The following is a 25,144-nucleotide window of genomic DNA, read 5'->3' on the forward strand; positions in this document are numbered from 1 at the left end:
AGCTCTTTCCCCGCTAGGAGAGCCGAGATTGACACCAGAGACAACCAGGCTGCTCTCTGCTGCCAGGAAAGGAGCAGCACAATAAAGACTTTCAGGAAGAGGGAGAGGGGGAGCAGCCAGTACTTTGGATTCCCTCGGCAAACAGCTGTGTGAGATCCTTGGATGAATGAAGTGTTAACTGGATGGGCTCAATAGCCTCCTCTCACTCATTTGTAACTTTTCTTGTGTTCTTATGTTCCTGATGACAGAGGCTATGGAAGGTTCTGTGACCACAGCCTGGCCACAGAAACTGGATACAGACAGACCTGGCTGACCAGAGAAGACAGGCTCAGTGACCACAGCCTGGCCATAGAGACTGGACACAGACAGACCTGGCTGCCCAGAGAAGACAGGCTCAGTGACCACAGCCTGGCCATAGAGACTGGACACAGACAGACGTGGCTGACCAGAGAAGACAGGCTCAGTGACCACAGCCTGGCCATGGAGACTGGACACAGACAGACCTGGCTGCCCAGAGAGGACAGGCTCAGTGACCACAGCCTGGCCGTAGAGACTGGACACAGACAGACCCAGCTGTCCAGAGAGGACCGACTGTGCTCCCACTGCCAGCAGGGAGAAGAGCACTCTGGGTCAACACTCTTCCCAGAAACAACGAATCCTCTCTATTACTGCCCCCGTCCCCTCTCTCCCCTGATCCACGCACACAGGCTCCCAAGCTCTCGCACTCAGACTGGTGCGCTCAAGCAGAAAACATTTTAAAAGGGCGGAAGTAATGTGCTTCCATTCGCCTCGGGAAAATAAAACAGATTTTCAAGTAAAAGTCGCAGATAAAACCGACAAAGTGATTAAAGATGATGGAAAAGCCATTACAGGACCGACCCTTCTCCTTTCCCGGAGTGACCTGTAAACACCTCCGCATCCGAGCAGAAGCCGTTGCCATTAGCAGAGCAATAATGGGGTCAGCAATAACCCGAGCAGCGACAGCCACAAGGCTCAGGCTCATGGTCATGAGACTTCGGCACTGGCTGTAGGAAATATGAAAATCCAAGAGGCTTCCATTGGGATTTTGGGGTTCCAAGTTTCAGAGTTTTTCCTGGACCACTAACAATTCTGGGTGGCATGGCAGAGATGCTGTGCCCTCTAGTCTAGATGTTGCTAGTTTGAGTCCGGGCTGTGTCACAGGCTGACTGCGACTGCGACTCCCCGTGTGGTGGGGGGACACTCAGTGAAGTACGGGCGGGGTTCACCAGACTGGACTTTGCTCTGGGTTTGTCCTGAGTTCACTGGGCAACAGTGCCCCCCTGTGGGCGAGAGCTGCAGTCGCTCCTCCAGCCGCCGCTGTGACAGCGCTGACGACACCACAGCCCCCAGTCGCTTTGGTGGAAGGGGTTCACTGGGTGAGGTCCTCAAGGGCGGGCGAACCCAGCTGGAGCTTGGCAGGTCCAAGATGGAAAGAAAACAAAGCTCAGCTGATACCCTCACAAAGGCTTCAGAGCATCAAGCCGGGTTTAAATTAACAGTCTGTGATGCGTGTCCCATAAAGCTGACAAAGCCTAGCCGTTTTTCACTTCAGAATGACCAGCGATTTTTGTAATACCCAAACAGATTTTCAAGTAAAAAATTAGACCAGTCAGCTGTATGTTTTTCACTTCTCTTCTCTCTGACCACTACCGGAGGATCAACTCTGACTGGACGAGAGGGCCGTCCCTCACTTGCAGTACCACCCCCTACTGGAAGATCATCTCTGATTGGAGAAGAGGCATTATTCATCCCACACAGTACCTTCCCCTTACTGAAGGGAGAGCTCCGATTGGAGGAGAGGCCTGTCCCTCACCCACAGCACCAAGAGCCTTAGAACCGAGGAGGCCACAGGGGGTCAATGAGAGCCGAGAGAGTCCTGAGACACTAATCCCACCCCACCCTCTGACGGAGCACCTCTGCTCGGGGAACCCAGGTCACAGCTCGAACCTGCGATCACAGAGCTCATCCCGAGTTGGGGTCAGTGCATTTACCTGCTCAGCATGCTAAAAACAACATGCTTTGAGATGACAAAGCCGGCGGGCATTCCCGATTTCAGATTACAGCTGTATTTGCTTTAATGAGGATTAATCGGGAATTAAAATGTTGAGAGCTCATCTGCACGCAGCTTCTGAATTGTGTAAGTAACTCGCACTCCGAGGCTCGGTCATGCTGTGGAGACAGTTCGGCAAGCCAAAATCCATAATAAAAAAAAAATAACAGATCTTCTTACAGCCCCAGTTTTCAAATGGCTTGTTCTCAATTAACACACAATCTACAAATCAGGCCGGAGCACAGCAGCTGCCCACAGCCAGCTGGAACAGCCAGACTCCAGGTGTGCACGCTGGCGAGTCACATGACCGAAGGCTTACAGGTGTAACGAGATAAAGATCGCAGTTCAGTGACTCGCTTACACACTCACTGACCGGCACATTCATTGTGAACTCACTGGCAGACTGGCACATCCACGCACTGAGCTGACTCACTGGCACACTGACTGACAGACTGATCAATTAAATCACTGGCACGCTGATCAACAGACTGGCAGACCACCACACTGACAGACTCGTGAGCACACGGACTGACAGACTCGGGAGACTCCAGGGGAGAGATCTGGCCGGGGTGTTTGAACTCCAGAGTCAGTGTGTGAGCGAGAGGGGCTGAGACAGACGAACAGAAAGAGTGTGCTTGTGTGCGTGATGCTGAGAGGACACTGAGGCCGTTGTTCAGTAGCGTGGCTGTGTGGGTGTGTGACTCAGCGGAACTGCCCTCGATCCTGTGACCTTGGTGATGATGTCATGGCGAGAGCACGCGGAGAGAGAGATCGGTGGAGTTCTGGCAGGATATGGAACCATCCCGGACCGGTGTCCACAGCCGGTCCTCTCCAGAACTCTACTGTGGTCACCTAGCCTCTATTTTGTGAGCGCTCGGGTGAGACAGGATATTTGGACAGGGATAAAGGTCCTTTTGGACCTTTTGGACCATGATAACATTTAATTTTTGTTGTACTTTAATACCATTGATCCAATAGGATGTGTCCTTGTTCTCCAGGTGTGGTCCGGGTTCTTGAATTGCTGCTCTGGGCTGAACTGGCCCAGTTCTGCCCCACTGGAGCAGCCCTCCTGTGTAGTACCCTCAGCAGGGTCTGTTCTCCCCATCTTCATCACCACTTCCCCCTCTCGCTCACACTGTGCCCACAGGCAAGGTTATAATGAGCTGGTAGAGTGGGCACACGTCACTGATGCCATGATCAACAGCGAGAGACATCGGGACATTCCTTCTGCTGCAGCAGTATCTCCACACACTCACTCACTCAGACACCAGAGCCCTGTCACACTGACACTGTGATCAACAGCTGGTCACAGAGAGAGAAAGTGTTCACTGCATCAGGACATTCCTTCTGCTGCAGCAGTATCTCCACACACACACACACACACACACACACCAGAGCCCTGTCACACTGACACTGTGATCAACAGCTGGTCACAGAGAGAGAAAGTGTTCACTGCATCAGGACATTCCTTCTGCTGCAGCAGTATCTCCACACACACACACACTCTCACTCAGACACCAGAGCCCTGTCACACTGACACTGTGATCAACAGCTGGTCACACAGAGAGAGAGTTTTCTCTCCTTCAGGATATTCCTTCTGCTCCAGCTACAGTATATCTGAACACACACTCACACACTCCTGAAGGACATTCCTTCTGCTCCAGCTACGTTATATCTGAACACACACACTGACACACACTCCTGAAGGACATTCCTTCTGCTGCAGCTACAGTATATCTCACCACACACACTGACACACACTCCTGAGGGACATTCCTTCTGCTCCAGCTACAGTGCATCTCACCACACGCATTCTGTGAAGTGTGTATGGTTTACTCCCGGCTCACTATCTGCGCAGCACATCTGAGTGATAGTGTGTTGTGTGCAGCGGGTGTGTGCAGCATGCTTTGTGAATACAGCCCGTCGTGTGCTGTGGAGCACATGCAGAGTTTTTTTAGGTTGATTGTATAGGGCGGCTGTGTGCAGCTGTGTTGTGTGGAGTGAGGCGTTTACGACGGGCGGCGTGTGCAGTGCCTGTTGTGCAGTGGGGTGTGGCGTGCGGGCAGGGCTGGATAGCGGGGTGTACACAGCGTGCTGGGGCGCAGCGCCTGTCCACTCGGTGTCGATCCCTGATCACTTATTCAGACTCCCTGCTGCTTCAGTCCCACACCCCTGCCTCATGCCGGCGTTGCCATGGCAACCCCCCGACTCCCACCGTACAGTACACTGCGTCCCCTCCCCCACCTCCTCCTCCTCCTCCTCCTCCTCCTCTCTCCTCCTGTCTCCTCCGTGCCTTCAGCCTTCCTCCTCCCTCGCCTTCATCTCTGCGGGTTTCCGCTGAGGTGCGGCTCATCAGGAGTTCCCTAATTACCCTCCCTCCATCTCTCTGTCACCTCTACCTCTCCTTCCCCGAGACGTGCTCGCTCTCTCTCTCTCTCTCTCTCTCTCTCTCTCTCTCTCTCTCCCTCCATCTATCTTTGCTTCCAGATCAGGAGGCGCTGAAAGGCGGCCCGAGCTCGTTCTCGTTCACGCGGCTTCGCCCAGCGCCAGGAGCGGTTCCGGAGTCTCCGCCTGCCCTGGGGACTCAATCTCTTCAGTCCTGAAGCCCCTGGGGCTGACCCTTAAGGCCCAGGCACCTGCCATGTTTTATTTGGGGGGGGGGGGCGGTTGCCCGGATTTGCGGATTTCCTGGAGACCGTCAGGGAACAGCTGGAAGAGATCCCCGGTGCGAGAAGGCAGGGGCCAAGCGGGATTGGAATGCTCTCGCTTTTCAGCCTTCCGGCCCTGCTGGAGGTCCGAGGGCCTGGGATACGACGGCCTGACTTCCGCACCGGGAAGCGCCACGTGCCGACGCCCTCTCCCGCGAGCGCCGGTGCGGAGCCGGGCTGTCGAAACGCTCCAGCGGGAAGGAGCAGCTAAAACGCCGCTCCTGGCGGGCCGGCCCGCGTCCCAGAGGGACTGATGGGTAAACGCCGCACACGCCCAGCCCGTGCCGGAGCGCGGGATCAGTCCTTCTTCCCAGAAGGATCCCTCTCCTGCGATCACGGACGTCTCTGTGGCCAGACTATTCTTTCTGAAATTCCTCTCACGCTCAGTGGCGTGACCAAATAATGCACATTTGTCAAAGTTCAGGACAATGACATATAATAAGAGCAATAATAATGCAGGGCAGCATGGCTGCCTCACAGCCCTGGCGCCCTGGGCTCAATTACAGGGGTGCTGTCTGTGTGGAGTTTGTATGTTGTATGCTTTAGCGTGGGTGTCCTTCAGGTGTTCTGGTTTCCTCCCACAGTCCAAAGACATACCGGTGGGTTAACTGGCTTCTAGGAAAACTGGCCCTGGTGTGAGTGTGTGTGTGCCTGTACAGTATGTCTGCCTGCAATGCACTGTTGTCCAACCAGGGTGCACCCTGCCATGTGCCCGTTGCTTGCTGGGATAGAATCTGGCTCCCCCCGCCACCCTGAGCTGGAAGAAACAGTTAGAAAATGGATGAATGGGTGGGTGGATGATACTGTGATCACTGAACTGGTCCTCTCTGGACAGCCAGGGCTGCCTGTATTATTCAGTCTCTATGGCCAGGCTGTGGTCACTGAGCCTGTCCTCTCTGGACAGCCAGGTCTGCCTGTGTCCAGTGTCTATGGCCAGGCTGTGGTCACTGAGCCTGTCCTCCCTGGACAGCCAGGTCTGCCTGTGTCCAGTCTCTATGGCCAGGCTGTGGTCACTGAGCCTGTCCTCCCTGGACAGCCAGGTCTGCCTGTGTCCAGTCTCTATGGCCAGGCTGTGGTCACTGAGCCTGTCCTCTCTGGACAGCCAGGACTGTCTGTGTTGCCCAGTCTCTATGGCCAGGTGTGGTCACTGAGCCTGTCCTCTCTGGACAGCCAGGTCTGCCTGTGTCCAGTGTCTATTGCCAGGCTGTGGTCACTGAGCCTGTCCTCTCTGGTCAGCCAGGGCTGCCTGTATCGCTCAGTTTCTGTGGCCAGGCTGTGGTCACTGAGCCTGTCCTCTCTGGTCAGCCAGGTCTGCCTGTATCGCTCAGTTTCTGTGGCCAGGCTGCGGTCACTGAGCTCTTCTCTAGGCTCAGCGGGGCCTTGTAGCCGTGGCTGTTCTGGTCAAGGCTCTCCACTTGTCTGTTTCTATTCTCATTTTCCAGGGAGAGACAGTGGCTAGAGGCTGAAATTTCTGCTTCTCTGTCTCCGTCTGGCTCTCCGCCCCCTCCTCTCCCTCTGTCCCTCGTCTTCCCCGCTGTCTCTCAGTGACAGGAGCATGTGTGTCAGTTCGTGTGCGTGCACCCGCTGTGGTTCGAACCCTGAGCAAGGCGATGTGACAGGATGCGATCCCTTGCTGGCAGCACTCGGGGGAAGAGAGAGAGAGAGAGAGGAGGGGGGAGGCAGGGGAGGGGTCTGGGTGTCTTTGTTTAAGCCCCTGGGGAAGAAAGACCTGTGAACCACCCAGTGATGCCGAAATGTAGCTGCTGACTCACTGAATGTCAGGCACACACACACACACATGCACACTCAAACATATACTGTAAACACACACACACACACACACAAACGTATGCACACTCACAAATTCATACAAATGTGAAAACACTTGTACACACGCAGACTCAAACCCATAAAAAAAAACAAATGCACACTCATACACATGCTCAAACACACAAACACATTGATGCACACACACAAGCGCGTACAGACTCAAACACACAGAAACGCATGCACACTCAAACACACATTCATACAAATGTAAAAACACACATACACACACATTCATAAACACAGGGCACTCACACATACACATTCATTAACATAGACACACAAACGCACAATGATTAGGCATCTGAAGCACAGTTAGGAGTTAAACTAATGTATATTTCGAGCATCGAAAAATCAAAGCCTCCACCTCTGTTTCCTGCTATGATAACATCTTGAGTGTTATTAATAGAGCTGGGTGAGAAGAAATTAAGGCTGTCATTAAGCAACTCTGATTCACACTACTCAGAGTCTTCAAAAACATGATCAAGGCAATTCAAGCTCAGCTCTTCACAAGCAGATAACATGCAGAAATTCTGAATACTTCACATTTACTGAGAATAAGGACCCATCAGGCTAACCCATCGCATCTAATGGATTCACAGTCAGGTATTCTTAGCCCCCAACATCATTTGTTCCACCAGACCTACGGATCCAGAAAGCTAAACACTCTACCGTTCATTCAAACGAAAGAGCACAATTCATTCAAAAGAAACGCTGATCTGTCAAGATTAACTTGTTTTACAACAAAGGGGCTGCAATTGCAGAAGACGGTCATCACAGAATTGTGTTTCTTAATCAAGAAGGAAAGATGGCGAGATCCAAGGATTGTGCAGAGTAGTGTGTGTACTGTATGTTCACACAGATATTTACAGTACAAGCAAAGCGGTTGTAAACATCCATCCATTTTCTAACCACTTTATCCTGTTTCGGGGTTGTGGGGCAGGATACCCCCTGGAGGGGACGTCAGTCCATCACTGGGCACACACTCTCACCAGGATCCATCTCCCCAGAAGCCCATTAACCTACCAGTATGTCTTCGGACTGTGGGAGGAAACTGGAGCTCTGTGGAAACCCACACAGAGAGCATCCCAGGTCCGGAACTCAACCCAGGGCCCCAGTGCTGCAAGGCAGTAGTGCTGACCCTTCCGACACTGCTCTGGCTGAGCTTGGAGACAGATACTTGGAAAAGGAAAAGGCCCGCAGGACAACGACCCACAGCTGCTTCTGCACCGACCAGATGTCACTGAACTGCTCTGGGATCAGCTTGATGACACAACGAACAAAGAGCACCATGCCATGTTAAGGCAGCACCTTGAATGCAAAAATGAGCCACTGCTGGGATGCCAAGAGCTGGGTGAAATCAGACATCGTCACTTGTGGATAAAGCGAGGATGGCTTCAGCTGACTCTTCACTGAGCAAAAGGTGTGAAATCAAGAAATTCCGACACCCTCTAATGAGCACGTCTCGGCTACCTGTTTCAACAGATCACACAGCACTGCTCCGAGAGGGGGGAGACAGAGAGAGGAGAGGAGATGACAAGTCCATATTTGGAGTACATCAGTAATAACTGATATCAGTAATACTTGAGCTCCATTGGGAACACTGATCTCCTGCCATACCTGGAAGCACCTCTGGATTTAAATGTGTGTCAAGACAGCGAGGCAGGGAAGGAAACGGAGAGACAGAGGAACGGGAAAGGCAAGGAACGGACTCTGAAAGAGCGACAGATTCGCACAGAGAGACAGAACGGAGGAGGGGCGCGACCCTCCTGTCAGAACGAATTTTGTCGTTTTGCACCAGAAGGAAAATAAGAAACATTCGTGTCAGGAGGAGGGGGAGAGAGGGACAGATCCTGCCGGAGAGCCTGCAGGGACTTTCCGTTGGCAGGGAAGCATGGAGACCAGGACAGGGAGACGGTCCAGTTCCTGGAACTGGCGCAGCAACACGGGCCGGGAGCTGAAAAGTGGGATTGATGCAATGCCGGGACCGGGGCGAGAGCAGGTGGTGGCTCGGGGGTCCGATCTGAGACTGTCTGCACCTCTGCTAGGAGAGAGAGCGCTCCGAAGATATCCTGGCTTTATAAGGGCATGGCAGGCCACAGGGGAGGGGAGGTACAGAATGTGCGCTGAGGCTGCTGTGAGGAGCTCGTCAGACAGATAACTTAATCGGGAGAAGCTCTTGGGAAGAGCCTGCGTTACAGGAGACTGGGCCACATGTGTGCGACTCCGGCAGGAAAAAGAGAGAGGAAGAGATGGAGTGAGAGGGAGAGAGACAGAGAGAGAGAGTCCAAGTTTAACGAGAGCAATTGAGGCCTGTAGCTCTGAACTGCCACTTCGGTCACTGACACTGATACACACAGACACTGACACGCACACACACTGACACACTGTCACAGAAACCAGCACACACAGTCACAGACACCGACACGCACACACACTGACACGTAGTCACAGAAACCAGCACACACAGTCACAGACACCGACACACACACACACACACACACACACTGACACGCAGTCACAGAAACCAGCACACACAGTCACAGACACCGACACACACACACACACACACTGACACGCAGTCACAGAAACCAGCACACACAGTCACAGACACCGACACGCACACACACTGACACGCTGTCACAGAAACCAGCACACACAGTCACAGACACTGACACACACACGCACACACACTGACACGCAGTCACAGAAACTAGCACACACAGTCACAGACACCGACACACACACACGCACACACACTGACACGCAGTCACAGAAACCAGCACACACAGTCACAGACACCGACACACACACGCACACACACTGACACGCAGTCACAGCAAGCAGCACACACAGTCACAGTAATCAGCACACAAAGACATCAACATAATCGCACTGACACTTAGTCGCAGGCTCCAATACACACAGTCACAGACACGCACATTGGCACTCAAAGACCCACACAGTGACACCAATCCGCCTGTTTGAATCTCTGCTGTAGTGCACTGTGTGTGGTCAATATGGCTGCACAGCACACACAGGTATGGAGTGTGTATTATATATACACTTCGGATTTATAATTTTAAAAATGCTTTGGTAAATATGAAACCTCATTATATCAGTAAAACATTTTTCAACTGGAATTTGTGCTCACTCAGACCTCCAGTCCAACTCCCCCTCCTCCCCGAGCTCTGTTAATTATCTAATTGTTTAATTATCTCCATCAGCAGCCTCGTCAGGGGCTGGGGCTGCTGCTGCCGGAGAGAAGAGTGTTCATCCAGGCCGACTGTGCTGTGACAAACACAGACGCCTGTGACAAGAGCAGGCTTCTCTCTATACAGTAGGTTACTCTCCTCTCTCCGTCTCTCTACAACGGAGAGCAAGCTGGGGTATGTGGAAAAGACAAACTCTTAATGCAAGAAATTAATGCAAGGTCTGCCTGTGCCTCCCAGTCTCTATGGCCAGGCTGTGCTCACTGAGCCTGTCCTCTCTGGGCAGCCAGGTCTGCCTGTGCCTCCCACTCTCTATGGCCAGGCTGTGCTCACTGAGCCTGTCCTCTTGGACAGCCAGGTCTGCCTGTGCCTCCCACTCTCTATGGCCAGGCTGTGCTCACTGAGCCTGTCCTCTCTGGGCAGCCAGGTGTGCCTGTGCCTCCCAGTCTCTATGGCCAGGCTGTGCTCACTGAGCCTGTCCTCTTGTACAGCCAGGTCTGCCTGTGCCTCCCAGTCTCTATGGCCAGGCTGTGCTCACTGAGCCTGTCCTCTCAGGGCAGCCAGGTCTGCCTGTGCCTCCCAGTCTCTATGGCCAGGCTGTGCTCACTGAGCCTGTCCTCTTGTACAGCCAGGTCTGCCTGTGCCTCCCAGTCTCTATGGCCAGGCTGTGCTCACTGAGCCTGTCCTCTTGGACAGCCAGGTCTGCCTGTGCCTCCCAGTCTCTATGGCCAGGCTGTGCTCACTGAGCCTGTCCTCTTGGACAGCCAGGTGTGCCTGTGCCTCCCAGTCTCTATGGCCAGGCTGTGCTCACTGAGCCTGTCCTCTCTGGGCAGCCAGGTCTGCCTGTGCCTCCCACTCTCTATGGCCAGGCTGTGCTCACTGAGCCTGTCCTCTTGGACAGCCAGGTCTGCCTGTGCCTCCCACTCTCTATGGCCAGGCTGTGCTCACTGAGCCTGTCCTCTCTGGGCAGCCAGGTGTGCCTGTGCCTCCCAGTCTCTATGGCCAGGCTGTGCTCACTGAGCCTGTCCTCTTGGACAGCCAGGTGTGCCTGTGCCTCCCAGTCTCTATGGCCAGGCTGTGCTCACTGAGCCTGTCCTCTTGGACAGCCAGGTCTGCCTGTGCCTCCCAGTCTCTATGGCCAGGCTGTGCTCACTGAGCCTGTCCTCTCAGGGCAGCCAGGTCTGCCTGTGCCTCCCAGTCTCTATGGCCAGGCTGTGCTCACTGAGCCTGTCCTCTTGGACAGCCAGGTCTGCCTGTGCCTCCCAGTCTCTATGGCCAGGCTGTGCTCACTGAGCCTGTCCTCTTGGACAGCCAGGTGTGCCTGTGCCTTCCAGTCTCTATGGCCAGGCTGTGCTCACTGAGCCTGTCCTCTTGGACAGCCAGGTGTGCCTGTGCCTCCCAGTCTCTATGGCCAGGCTGTGCTCACTGAGCCTGTCCTCTTGGACAGCCAGGTCTGCCTGTGCCTCCCAGTCTCTATGGCCAGGCTGTGCTCACTGAGCCTGTCCTCTTGGACAGCCAGGTCTGCCTGTGCCTCCCAGTCTCTATGGCCAGGCTGTGCTCACTGAGCCTGTCCTCTTGGACAGCCAGGTCTGCCTGTGCCTCCCAGTCTCTATGGCCAGGCTGTGCTCACTGAGCCTGTCCTCTTGGACAGCCAGGTCTGCCTGTGCCTCCCAGTCTCTATGGCCAGGCTGTGCTCACTGAGCCTGTCCTCTTGGACAGCCAGGTCTGCCTGTGCCTCCCAGTCTCTATGGCCAGGCTGTGCTCACTGAGCCTGTCCTCTTGGACAGCCAGGTCTGCCTGTGCCTCCCAGTCTCTATGGCCAGGCTGTGCTCACTGAGCCTGTCCTCTTGGACAGCCAGGTCTGCCTGTATCGCTCAGTTTCTAAGGCCAGGCTGTGGTCATTTAGCCTGTCAGCTCTGGACTCAGCAGGGCATGTGGTGGTAGACTTTCTAGTCACTGCTTTTTTGTGTATAATTTATTGCTCTCTTCTGTGTACTGATTAGCAGTGGGTACAGGCCTAATTTGGCCCTGCACACAGTGTTAGATGTTTTTCTCTACACACGGAGGATGTTTTTACAGAACTCTGTGCAGGACTTCAATGGGCTGTTGGTCCCTTTTGAGGTAATCTTGGTCTGCGATTGGACCCCACACTTCACTGCCTTATAGGGCACTGGTTTGGATCACACATTAAAATGTATTTCAGATATACTCCCTGTGTGTGTCTCTCCGTCACTCTAACTGTCTCACAACAAGTAAGCAGCCAGTGGTGCTGTAATGAGGCACATATTGCCCTCACTCATCATACAAACAGCTGACAGAGAAGCCAAATATTTACACTGAGCAAGACTGAACACTGTGCTCCGTCTCCCCAGCGTCCCGTGAAATGCAGATTGAGTGTGTTCCTGTGAGCTGGGCCGCCCGCTTCAGATTAAACACAGCCCCTCTCTGGGATTCACTGACCTCCGATACCTCCGCTCAAATTGAAATTCAAATTCCACTCCAAAGTGCCTGGCTGCAGCCGTGACAGACTCGGGGAGGGAGGGTATCCTTGACCTTTAACATCCATTATTTCACCCATCAAAGGAATAAGGACAAAGTGGAGTCCAAAGATCCAAAGACACGCGTCCCAGAGGAACAATAACAGGGGCCAGCCCGGGAGGGACCCGGGCGAAGGAAAGGCAGGAGCAGCTTTCCAAGAGGCTGATGGCTCAGGCCGCGAGTCGACAAAAGGCGAGACGCTCAGGGGACAGGAACGGACAGGTAGACTGTCAGAGAGACTGACGGACTGCAGGAGACATCCAATCCAATCCCAGAAATCGCACACCTGCCAGAATCGGGACAGCTTCCCGTCTTGCTGGGGGAGGAAACTTGGCAGAGTTGCAGCCCGGTATGTGACCTCCTGTCCCAGCCCGAGGGGCCGACAGCCAGCCTGTCTCACAGTAATGTGCTATGTGATGTCCATCAATGGCCACTGATATGCTGTTGTTTTTTTTACTGTAAATGCTCTATTAATGGTTTCTGATTTAGCAAAAAGACTGACTGACCAACGGACAGAGACAGAGAGAGAGACAGAGAGAGAGAGACTGACCAAATGACCGATCAACTGACCGGACAGAGAGAGACAGAGACTGATTGACCGGACAGAGAGACAGAGACAGTCTAACTGACTGGTGAACAAAGAGAGTAAGACTCACATCGGCTAATTAATATAAAGCACTTTGCTGCCCCACACAGAGTGAAGGGCTGAGAGAGCACAGAGGAGAGAGGGAGGGTGAAAGTACTGATACAGGCCCTAATATGTCAAGCACAGCGTTCAGGAGCACATCCTGTAATTCATGCAAATTGCCGCTTGTTAGGAGTGACAGCTAAGGACGACTGACTGACTCTGTTCAAAGGATTTATCGGCTTTGCAGCTATTTACCAAAAACCTCAACGTCTTCTCCTTGATAGACGGGGCTGTGAGGGCCTGGAACAAGCTGTCCAGCCATGTTAGTGAAGCCGAGACCCTCCTTTTGGGAAACCACCGGATGAGATTCTCGGATCACTACATTACCAAACAGCCCAGAGGGGCTACCGGCCTCATACTGTCTGTAGCCTGTCTTATATTTGCATGTTCACACCAGTGTTAAGTTGTTGTAATGCACGGTACATAGATACATTGCACATTGCGTTGCTACACTGCTACACGAGATCCTGCAGTGTCCTGCTGTGGTGTAAAGCTGGTACTGAGCATGTGCCATGGAGCAGAGACCCAGAGAGGGAGAGGAAAAAGAGAGAGCCGTTTCAAAGAGCTTTCATGAAATCTGTTTTCCCTTTCTGCTCCAAATCAGCTTTAGGAGTCTGAGGCAGTGTGAGCAGCAGGATCAGCAGCACATAATCCCTCTAACCCTATAGAGCTACTGTACGCACACACAGAGTCCTAGACACGCACACACAGAGCCCTAGACACGCGCGCGCGCGCACACACACACACAGAGCCCTAGACACACACACACACACACACACACACACACACACACACACACACACACACACACACACACACACAGAGTCCTAGACACGCACACACAGAGCCCTAGACACGCGCGCGCGCACACACACACACACACACAGAGTCCTAGACACGCACACACAGAGCCCTAGACACGCGCGCGCGCACACACACACACAGAGCCCTACACACACACACACACACACACGCACACGCACACACAGCCCTAGACGTGCACATAGAGTATACTAAAGATGCGCGCACACAGAGCCCTAAACACACAGCTTTAGACATGCATTGACACACACACACACACACACACACACACACACACACACACACACACACACACACACACACACACACAGAGCCCCGCAGACACAACCCGACTCACGACGCCAGACACACACAGACACAAGCTAGCAGACACGGCTATTGCCACACACGGACACACACGGAGCAGTAAAGAAATGCACAAAGGATCACAGACGCAGGGCTGTTGTGTACGTCAGAGGCCCAGGGACACTGTGCGACACCTCCTTGAGGCCCCCTGGCTCCTTCGCCTGCTGTGCCGCAGTGCCCAAGCCCTGATCCAGCTGGCTCCTGGGCACAGCTCGCTCAGCTTGCTCCCAGACACCCGCTGAGACTCCGGACTCCGGCAAGGCTCCGGCCCGCGCCGGCTGACAGGCCTCCCTCCACACTGCGTTTGTGCACAGTCACAGTCCATTACTCCATGTGTAAGGAGCACACTAAGCCCCCCAGAAACCCAGCAATAGGAGAGTCTCTCGGGATAAGACACCGTGTGTAACAGGATGGGAGAGGCAGGGAGAAATTAAATTAGAGGGAGAATGGAGAGTATTTACAGTGCGGCACCAATCCCAGCCCACGCGTTTCTGCTCCTAATGGGGATCCACCTCCGACAGACAGGATTACACGGGATGCTCCCCAGCCCAAGTTCAGTATAGGGGAGTGCATGATTAACACACTCTTACTGGAGCCCCAGTACACACACACACACACACACACACACACACACACCTGGAGTACAGACTCTTACTGGAGTCACTGTACACACACACACACACCTGGAGTACAGACTCTTACTGGAGTCACTGTACACACACACCTGGAGTACAGACTCTTACTGGAGTCACTGTACACACACACACACACCTGGAGTACAGACTCTTACTGGAGTCACTGTACACACACACACACACCTGGAGTACAGACTCTTACTGGAGTCACTGTACACACACACACACCTGGAGTACAGACTCTTACTGGAGTCACTGTACACACACACACACACCTGGAGTACAGACTCTTACTGGAGTCACTGTACACACACACACACACCTGGAGTACAGACTCTTACTGGAGTCACTGTATATAACAACAAAGAGCTCATTTGGTACAAGACTGACGCTGATGCGGTAATGTGCCTCTCACTTGAGTGGAAAGCTCTCAGTGCAGCGAGCGCAGAGAGGAGTGGATAATTGCCTTGTCGTGTCTGCTGGGCAGCGCTGCTCCAATCACAGGTACCCACAGCAGCAGTCTGCACTGACCCCAGCTGACCTGCTGCCTGCAGGCAGGCCAGCCTCCCGCAGGGCCAAACTCCTGCAGCACAGCACAGGACACTACAGTAAAACTGGGTACAGCATGGTACAACACAGTGAATCAGGGCACAGCATGGTACAACAGGATACAGCAAGGGGAAACAGAGCCTATCCCGGCAAGCAATGGGCACAAGGCGGGATACATCCCTGGACAGGATAACTGTCCATTGCATCTCCGACAGACACACACCAGGGCCAGTTTACCCAGACCCCAGTTAACCTTCCAGCATGTCTGTGGACCGTGGGAGGGAACCAGAGCACCCCTAGGAAATCCAAGCGCACATGCACACTCCACACAGACAGCACCCCAGGAACTGAACCCCGGACTCCAGAGCAGCAAGGCCGCAGTGCTGACCACTGCACCAGCGTGCTGCCCCCGAATCCATCACCTTAAATCTAAACCAATTAACCACAAAGAGAGTGAAGAGTGCAGAAAGCTGCTGCAAGGGGCAGGCTGTCGCCGGCCCCTTGATAGCTCAGCTCCTCACTGCTGCCAAGCTCTTGAAACGAACCCAGAGCTGAGACACAAGCTGCTGGGTTACAGCCTGCACAGGCGTCATCTTCTACCCCTGCAAAGGCTGGAAATTTGAAGTTTCCTAAGCAATGCAGCAGTGAAAAGACAATTCCATCCATGTGAAGGAGCTGAAAACAATTCAAGAGTTCAAATGAAACCCATTATTAGGGTCTGTTCAGGAATTATTTATCCAAGCGCTCGGCTGCCGCAGGACTGGACCCTGCTAGAGGTCAAAGGGCGTGGACGACAAAGTTGTCTTCTGGTTTGTGTTCAAACCCCAGCTGTCAATTAAGCAATTAGCCTAATTGACTTCTTAGACACAAGTAGGAAGTTTCTTCACGTGTTTCACGTGAAAACCACTTCAATAAAAGCTGCAGCGACTTTAAAAAATACATCTCTGAGCCTAGCTAGAAATATCACAATTATGTGGTTATTTAAAGAATTAAATGAGCTTTGCAATAAATGGCAGTTTCAAACTAAAATGAGGCTCCATTATTTATGCAATTCTCCTCTCCCTCCTCCTCTCTCCATTACTCCTCTCTCCTCCTCTCCATTATTCCTCTATCCTCCTCTCTCCATTACCCCTCTCCCTCCTCTTCTCTCCATTACTTCTCCCCATTACTCCTCTCCTTCCTCCCTCCATTACTCCTCCCTCCTGTCTCCATTACTCCTCTCCCTCCTCCTCTTCCTCTTTCCTCCCTCCTGTCTCCATTACTCCTCTCCCTCCTCCTCCTCCTCCTCCTCCTCTCCCCATTACTCCTCTCGTTCCTCAACCCCCTCCTCCTCCCTTCCCCCTCCTCCCTCCTGTCACCCATACATTCTCGAGGTCAACGCCCCTCAGTGCTCTGTTCCTGCCGTGCCAGGGAGAGGGACAGGAGGAAACGAGGACATTCTTTCCATCATTCAGCACAAAGAGCCCATTCTGCCGGGGCTGGGGTCCGTCCAGGAGGGGTGGGCCAGTGCATCCCGCAGGCCCCCGGTCCACTGGACCCGCCGGAAGCACAGAGGAACGACAGACACGCAGACAGACAGAGAAAAGGAGAGGAGAGCGCAGAGCCGAGCAGGAAGCAGAAATGAAATGACCGGCAGGATGTGGAATAAATCTCAGTGTCTCCACTTTGTCTGGATCCGAGAGAGTGATCTGATCTTCAAGAAAATGCTTCTTTTATTAGTTTATAGCCCTGTGCTTCCGAGAATACAGATCAGCTCCAGTCATCCTTAATCCAGGATTTCCTAATGTTACCAACATCACTGTATCTGCACAGTACTGCAAAGACACTCGGTATAGCTCAGCAAAAGCCCAAATTCACTCTCCCGTCATCAGATCCACACAGTTCTATAAAGACACTCGGTATAGCTCACCATAATCCCAGATTCACACACCCATCATCATCAGATCAGCACAGTACTATAAAGACACTCAGTATGGCTCATAACCCCAGACTCTCTCTCTCTCCCCTCATCAGATCAGCACAGTACTGTAAAGACACTCAGTATGGCTCATAACCCCAAACTCTCTCTCCCCTCATCAGATCAGCACAGTACTGTAAAGACACTCAGTATGGCTCATAACCCCAAACTCTCTCTCCCCTCATCAGATCAGCACAGTACTGTAAAGACACTCAGTATGGCTCATAACCCCAGACTCTCTCTCCCCTCATCAGATCAGCACAGAACTGTAAAGACACTCAGTATGGCTCATAACCCCAGACTCTCTCTCCCCTCATCAGATCAGCACAGTACTGTAAAGACACTCAGTTCAGCCTACACCTGTAATATTACTCCAGTCTCTACCCAGGCCTTCCCTCTCTATCCCTGATTCCCTCTCCCCCTCCCTCTGTCCGTGCTTGCTCTTGCGGTCCTGTGATTTCTCTCCCAGCTCCGTCAGCCGCAGTGCCTGTGTTTCAGTGCTGGCCCCCCCTCAGGGCTGTTCTCCGCACTCCTTTAATCAAAGTAATGCACTCCTGCCCCCCCGTCTCCTCGAACTCTGGCTCGCAGGCAGCGCTGGAACCCAGACCTGCATGTCCACAGGTCTGATGGCTCTCCGCGCGTTACCTAACCGAGCCAAGTTCAATTAATTCGATGTTTCGTCATCACTTCTTCAGCTGCTGGGAGTTACGGTTTTTCAATTTCAGGGATGGAAACAATGAAATCGTCCTTATAAATCAGGTGATTACCTTAATAAAGAGCTTAATGAATGAGGATCTGCTCTCAACGGATTCATCGGGTTAAGTAAAGGATTAGTGTCCTTATTAAGAGCTGGGGTCACAGGTCTGGATTCGGGGAATATCGTGCGTCGCCAAAGCAGATAAAAAGAATTAAATACACAGGATTACAACAAAATCCCTCTCTTCCGTCCTCTTCATCTTCCTTCCTCCCTCCTCCTCCTCCTCCTCCTCATCATCATCTCTCTCCATCTTCCTCCCTCTCTCTCCTCCCCGCCTGAGCCTCTCTCTCCCTCCCTCGCTCTCAGTACTATAATGCCAGGGCGTGCCAGGCGCGCTCTCCCCTGTAATGGAGACGTGTATTTTAATCTGTCAGTAGATCGTCTGATAGTCTCCTGGCCCCTGCACTCAGGCAGTAGGCCGATCAGATGGACTGTATTGATCCTTTATAGCAAATGCAATTCTGGAACGATTTGTGAACTGCGTGTCTCTGGGTAAAGGAACTGTCCAGATAAGAGCTCTGCGCTTCACCCCTGCGCTGGGAGAGAACTATTCAGCCTAAGACAGCGTGACGCTCGGCTGAGATCAGTCCTGAAATGCCAGGAGAAAAAGGCAGGGAGCCAGCGAGCCTGAATGTGCTGTGGATATACAGGGGCAGCAGCACTGTTCAGAACAGGGCTGGATTTTTACAAACCGCCAGCACATGTATTAGAGAGATGTGAAGAGACATGGTTCGCCAACACTGTCCTCTCTGAGTTAAGGACATGAGATGAGCAAAAAAAACCTTTAGTCAAAAGCGATGACTGGTTAGTGATTATTCCCTGATTAAACAGAGATTTTCTGCAAATCAGGAAAGTCTCTCGTCTGTCCTCCTCTCCCTCTCTTTTCCCTCCGTCTTCCGCTCTCCCACTCTTTGTCCTCTTCCTCCCTATCCTCCACTATTCCTCTCTATCCCCCTCTGTTCCCTCTCTCTCCCTCTCTCTCTGTGACCTTGCACCTCTCTCTCAGACAGCGAATTCATTACTGGACAGGAGAGACTGGGAGGACTCTCCAGCCTTTTTTAAATGTAATCATTGTCTCTCTCCCTCTCTCCCCCACCTTTCCTCCGTCTGCTCCTCCTCGCTCTCGCTCTCGCTCTCGCTCTCGCTCTCGCTCTCTCGCTCTCTCTCTCTGACCCCCGACATGAGCCGCAGTGTCCCCTCGCAGTGCCCGCCCACCAGGCACAGTAAACACTGTCTTAACATCGCAGGACACAGGTTGCGGGTTCCAAGAGATGCCGTTACGTTCTACAATCGTGCTCCCCAAAATTGAAGGAGCAGACGACACGGTTCCCCAAAATGCACCCCGACGCTGGCGTGTGCAATCCATCTGTCCTGACGGGCTGCTAAACCTGGCAGGCCGCGAGGTGTGGCACACCCCTCCACCGAGACATCAGTCTGCAAGGTGGGTGTGTCTCTGCAGTGCCACCTCTTCCAGTAACTCGCAAAAGCTTAAAAACCGTGCGGAACGTGGGCGAGGAAGAGCACCAGGAGAAAGCGTGCTTGCCCTCTGCTCAGGAGGTAGTGGGACATCGATTGTCGAAATCACACACGTGCACTCGTGCACACACGTGCACGCGCTCACGTGCACTCGTGCACAAACTCGCGCGCACACGTACTGTACAAGCGCTCACGTGCACTCGTGCACAAACTCGCGCACACACGTACACGTGCTCACGTGCGCGCACACGTACACGTGCTCACGTGCGCGCACACGTACACGTGCTCACGTGCGCGCACTCGTACACGTGCTCACGTGCGCGCACTCATTTAAAACCTCTCTCTCATCCCCAATTCATGGGACACTGCCAGCTGCAGCGCAGGGCTCGACTGAGACCATGAGAACTGGTTTTGTCAGAGAGCTTGTCACAGACTCCTCCGGGGCTCTGAACGAGCTGCTGGGTAATTGGGACTCCAGTCTGTAAAGAACAGCAGCTTGTTGTCAAGTTAATGCAAAACTGGATGCAAAGTAGTGGTGAGCTAAAATTGAAGTGCCCCGTCTCTAAGCTTTCGTGGCAACTGAACTCTTAATTAATTAGGCCATAAAATATCATTATCACCTTTTTCATTTGATCTTTTCCAGGTGTTTTGAAATTTTGACAATTAGCCAATTTCCATAACATTTTCAAAGGGAGGTGAAACTGCTGCCTACTCAATAGTCAAGAGCAATTAAAAGGGTTTTGATCAAGTTCGGGGTGGAGGTAGTGGGGTCTCATTCCCATTCCACAGCAGGCTGATCCAGTCCAGGTTTTCACAATCTGTGCACATGGAGCAGAATCGCACTGCGTTGACGAACACGTCTGTCTGTCAAAGCTTTACTCAGAACCGCAAAACAAGCACAGACGATACAACTCCAGGTCCGGGTGTCAGCCAGCACCCAGGAGAGGATGCAGCTCATCGGGAAAACCTGGAACGGACGAAGTCTGCTCTGCGGTCGGAGTCAGCTGGGTATCCCCCCTAGGAAAATAACGTTCCGAGTTCCGGAGCGGAGACAGAAGGACAGGGCCTGTCCCGAGAATGCAGTCTGCCGCTCCGGGCCCTGTACGTCGCTACTGTACAGACATCAATAATTCAATAACAGATACATTTTTAATCGTGGGAGGAAGAGATTTCAGACACAAAGCCGTCCTGCGCCCCGACTGTCTGCGGACTGCCTAGGTACACGGGCTCCAGGAATGGGGATCCCCTAATAACAGGCTCCAGGAAGGGGGATCCCCTCGTAGAGGAAAGACCAGCATTAGGGCTTGGAAAACCCAAAGCTTTGCCCCCCAGCGCCCTCCTAACCCGGAATGGGACGGTGTAGGAGAAGGGGACACTGCCGGGTGGGAGGTCGAGTCTATTCCTGCCGGCCGATGTCTCAGAGGGGCGATCAGACTCCGAGCTGCACGACCGCTCCTCGGTTACAAGAGTCACCTGACCGCACAGCTGGAACCCCACGGAAAATCAATGCACAACTCCCCCGCCAGGTACTAAGAAATCAAATCTGAATTATCGACTAATTGTTCTGTTCCTCGCTCCGACTTAGGCTCACAGTCGGATCCACAATCTCCCCCCCCCCCGCGCAGACAACATATCCTACTCCAACCAACACAAACCCTCTCCCAGAAGCGCGGCCACACACCGAGCACAAAATGGAGCAGGCACGAACACAGCAGCACTGCCTCGTGGGTCATGCAGGGCCAGACAAAGACGCTGCAGAAGAGAGACATCAATCTGGTGGGTTGAGGGGGGGGGAGAAGAAAGATGTTTTGGGGGGGGGGTGATGGTGGTAGTGGAGTTCAGTACAACACCCCAGCCAGTTCTTTCAGGCCATGTCCATCCCACAGGAAGATTGTCTTATCTCTCTCTGTGCCTGGCGGCCTCCAGTCCTGCCTCCACCCACCACCGTTCTTGTTCTCTTATCTAATTAAGAAGAGGCTCATTAAGCTCATTACCGGTCCAGTCAAGCAGTGGGGAGCTGGGCTGGTGCCCCGCAGGCATTGCGGAGACACCCGCGCCCCGTACGGCTGCCTGCCAGACAGACCCGACGTCACCTCAGGACAAGCCGAACCCTCCCCGCGCTGCGCCACCCGAACGGCACCGCGCTTCATTCGCGGATCCGGACCGCCGGGAAAGGCCCCGGTGTCGGAACAGCCGCTCCGAGGCGCTCTGCAGACGCGGGAGTGCCCGAGCCCGAATGAGCCCGTGTGCGGGAGAGCAGCCGAGACGCGTTTCAAGCGCTGGTTCCTTTCGCGCGAGCGCGGGGGCTTCCTCTGCCGAAGCGCGGTGCGTGGGGGGGGGGTTACTGCCAAGGCAGCGGCGAGCCGCACTCGGACAGGGACGAGCGTTTTCCCGGTGTCTCTGCTGCGGCATCCCCCGTCTGCGCGCAGCACGCCCACGCACACGGACACGTTCGCCGTGTGCTGTTTACACTCAGCCCCAGGCGCGCCGACACGCACACACACAGGCAGACAGGCACTGACACGCCCCGCGAGTCCTGCAGCCAGCACCTCGGCTGAAAGGAGCCGAGCCGAGCCGAGCCGAACCGGGCCGGGGGGGGTTCTCGGACCTTCGACACCAAGCGACTTAGCTGTGCACAAGTCAGGAAGAATTAATCCACCCCACACACACACAACAGAAATTACATTAGCCATTAGGGGGGAAATAAAACCACCACATTGAATGTGCTCCCCGTGATACAATCCTCGGCTTTCGGCCGGAAGGGCAGCTGGGAGGAGGACGCCCGCGCACGCCCGGGACTGGGCTCAGTCTGTTTGGACGCTCACCCGGGGGGGGGTCTCCCCTGCGCGAGGGCGCCGGCCGCCCCTCCAGCACAAAGATAAAAAAAAAGGGCGAGGAGGCGAGCGCGCGGACCCGCTCCCTCCCTGCCCGTGCCCGTCTCGCGTCTCCAGCCCCCTCCGTGCGTTAACGGCGCCCTGGCGGCCGGACCCCCGTTTTGCAAGAGGGGGGCCATTCTGCAGAACGCCCGGGGGGGGGGGGGCACGTTCCGCGACCTGGACCTGCTGGGGGAGCTGCGCTGGAGGCGCCCGGAGGGACACACGCACCGGGCTGGCAGACGGCACGTCCCCCCACCCCACACGCACCGGCAGCAGGGCCGGCCACCCCTGACAGCGGAAGACCGGCAGCTCCCGAGCGCCTCTGCCTTCGTGCTGCTATCACCAGGGAGACGACGGTCCCCGAGACTGACTCGGTGCGAGGCAGGGGCTATTTCGCATCGCCGAGCTACAGCAAGGCGCGGTGCGGTTAGCGGGGGGTGAGGTGTGGAGGAGATGCGGCGGCGGGTCCCCTTTAATGAGCCACCGGAATACACCGTCCCTCGGCGGCACCAGCCCCTTGAGCGAAGGACAAAAAGCAGCAGTCCGCTCTTTTCCTTACCTTAGCAGCGAGAGCGAGGTCTGCCGTCAGCCTGCGGTATCTGTCCGTCCTGCTGTCTCTCCCTCTGCTCGCAATAAATTCTCCTCTCGGCTCTTATTGATGCTGCGGCGATACGATACACACCCCTCTCTCCTTCACTCCCGCCCGCTCTGATTCGCAGCTGGGTAGCAGTGACATCATCTCTCTCTCTCAATTCAATTCAATTCAATTCAAGGTGCTTTATTAGCATGACCGATGGGTACAATCAGTGTTGCCAAAGCAAATGAAAGTAATGATATTTACATGAAACAAAACAAAAATAGAAGTAAAATAAAATCTACAGACATATTACAGACATTTACAACAAAGACATATTATACAATATTGACATATTCTGTAGGCGGCTGGAGCATTATTGGGAGACAGACTCACTGTTCCTCAGGCTGTGACAGGAGATCACATACTGGGCTGCCAGTTCAACTGAGTTCCCTCCTCCCTCTCCCAGTAGGATTGGGACCCGTTGTGATTCTGGCAGAATCACTCTGGCAGAATCTCTCTCTCTCCGTCTCTCTCCAGTTCTCCTCTATTCCCTCTACACCTCCTCCCTCCCTCTCCCTCACCCCCTCCGCAAAATAAAAGAGGAAATCACTTTAAAATCGCATCCTCCTCTGTTTGTCTGCTCGGATGAAGCGTGTGTGTGCGTGCGTGCGCGACAGCGGGGTTGCCATTAGAACCCATCACTTCTGGCTATAACGAGCACGAAGCAGGGTTGCGCCCCCTAGCGATGCCAGTGTTATTCCCCACACACTGGGCTGGGAAGGCAGGAGCAGGGCGGGGCTGGGCGCTGGGTGTGGGGGTGCGAGCGCGTGGGTGTGTCCGCGTGTGTCTGCGGCCCGCGTGACGCCGCGCTGAATCCTGGAAGCGTCCGTCTCGAGCTGCAGGGCTGGGCTGCGGCAGCGCGGCTCTGCGATGAACCCGTGCGCTCCTGCGTGCTTTACGTACGGCTCCGCTCAGCACAAAGCACACGCCGCCTGTGCGACGCAGGGGTTTCCTCCCGTGTTGCGCCACCTGCTGTACGAGACGGGAGTGTGTTGGCTGTGATGTACTGTAGCAGGTGCACAAGGCCGGGGTCAGCCTGACAGGCCGTGTCGCTGCACTGGAGAGCAAGCCGTCAGAAAGATGTAGGAAAGTGTGAGAAGGGAGTCTGTCACCCCTGTCACTCAGACTGGGGTGTGTCTCACTCTCTCACACCCTCTCCTCTCACTATCTCACTCTCTATCCTCTTCCTGTCTCATCTTCTCCTCACTATTCAATTCAATGTGCTTTATTAGCATGACTGATGGGTACAATCAGTGTTGCCAAAGCAAATAAAAATTCACATGAAACAAAACAGAAAATTAAAGTAAAATAAAATCTACAGACATTTACAACAGACATATCATAAAATATTTACATATACTGTTAACATGTGGAGCGTCACACTATCTCAGTCTCCTTTCACTATCTCACTGTCTATCCTCTCCCTGTCTCACTCTCCTCTCACCATCTTACTCTCCTCTCCCTGTCTCACACCCTCTCCTTTCCCTCCTCTCCCTGTCTCACTCTCCTCTCACTCCTCTCCCTGTCTCACTCTCCTCTCACTATCTCACTCTCTCTTCTCTCCCTGTCTCACTCCCTCTCCTCTCCCTGTCTCACTATCCTCTCCTCTCCCTGTCTCACTATCCTCTCCCTCCTCTCCCTGTCTCACTCTCTCTCCTCTCACTATCTCACTCTCCTCTCACTCCTCTCCCTGTCTCTCTCTCCTCTCACTATCTCACTCTCTCCTCTCCCTGTCTCACTATCCTCTCTCTCCTCTCACTATCTCACACTCTCTCTTCTCTCACATTCAGAGAGTTTTATTAGCATGACCAATGAATTACAGTGTTCAGTAGCTTAAGCAACAACAATGTGCACAATGTTTACAGACAGGTACAACACAAACATATTCTTGTTATTATGGGTGAGGCCGACTGTGACAGGAGGTGATATACCGGGCTGCAGCTCCGTTAAGTTTCTTCCCCCAGCAGGATCGGAAGCTCCTCTGATTCTGGCAGGTGTGGGAATTTTGGGATTAGATTATTTTAGGGAAGAATATTTACTTGTTCC

At 53.7% G+C, this 25,144-nt stretch overlaps 1 protein-coding gene across 3 annotated transcripts in view; it reads right to left on the reverse strand.

Annotated features, from left to right (window-relative positions):
* The window catches only part of l1cama (L1 cell adhesion molecule, paralog a), a 69,410-nt gene extending 46,280 nt beyond the window's left edge, over positions 1–23,130 (reverse strand). For 2 of the 3 annotated variants that reach the window (XM_088937277.1, XM_088937258.1), the window contains exon 1: positions 23,021–23,106. The gene's annotated coding sequence lies outside the window, so the exon portion shown is untranslated. Of the gene's footprint in view, positions 1–23,020 lie in introns of all 3 variants that reach the window. The other variant, XM_088937268.1, reaches the window with a different exon arrangement.
* Positions 23,131–25,144: the final 2,014 nt, after the last annotated feature.

The sequence above is a fragment of the Atractosteus spatula genome, chromosome 2 (assembly GCF_055471065.1).
Source record: "Atractosteus spatula isolate fAtrSpa1 chromosome 2, fAtrSpa1.hap1, whole genome shotgun sequence".
NCBI lineage: Eukaryota > Metazoa > Chordata > Actinopteri > Semionotiformes > Lepisosteidae > Atractosteus > Atractosteus spatula.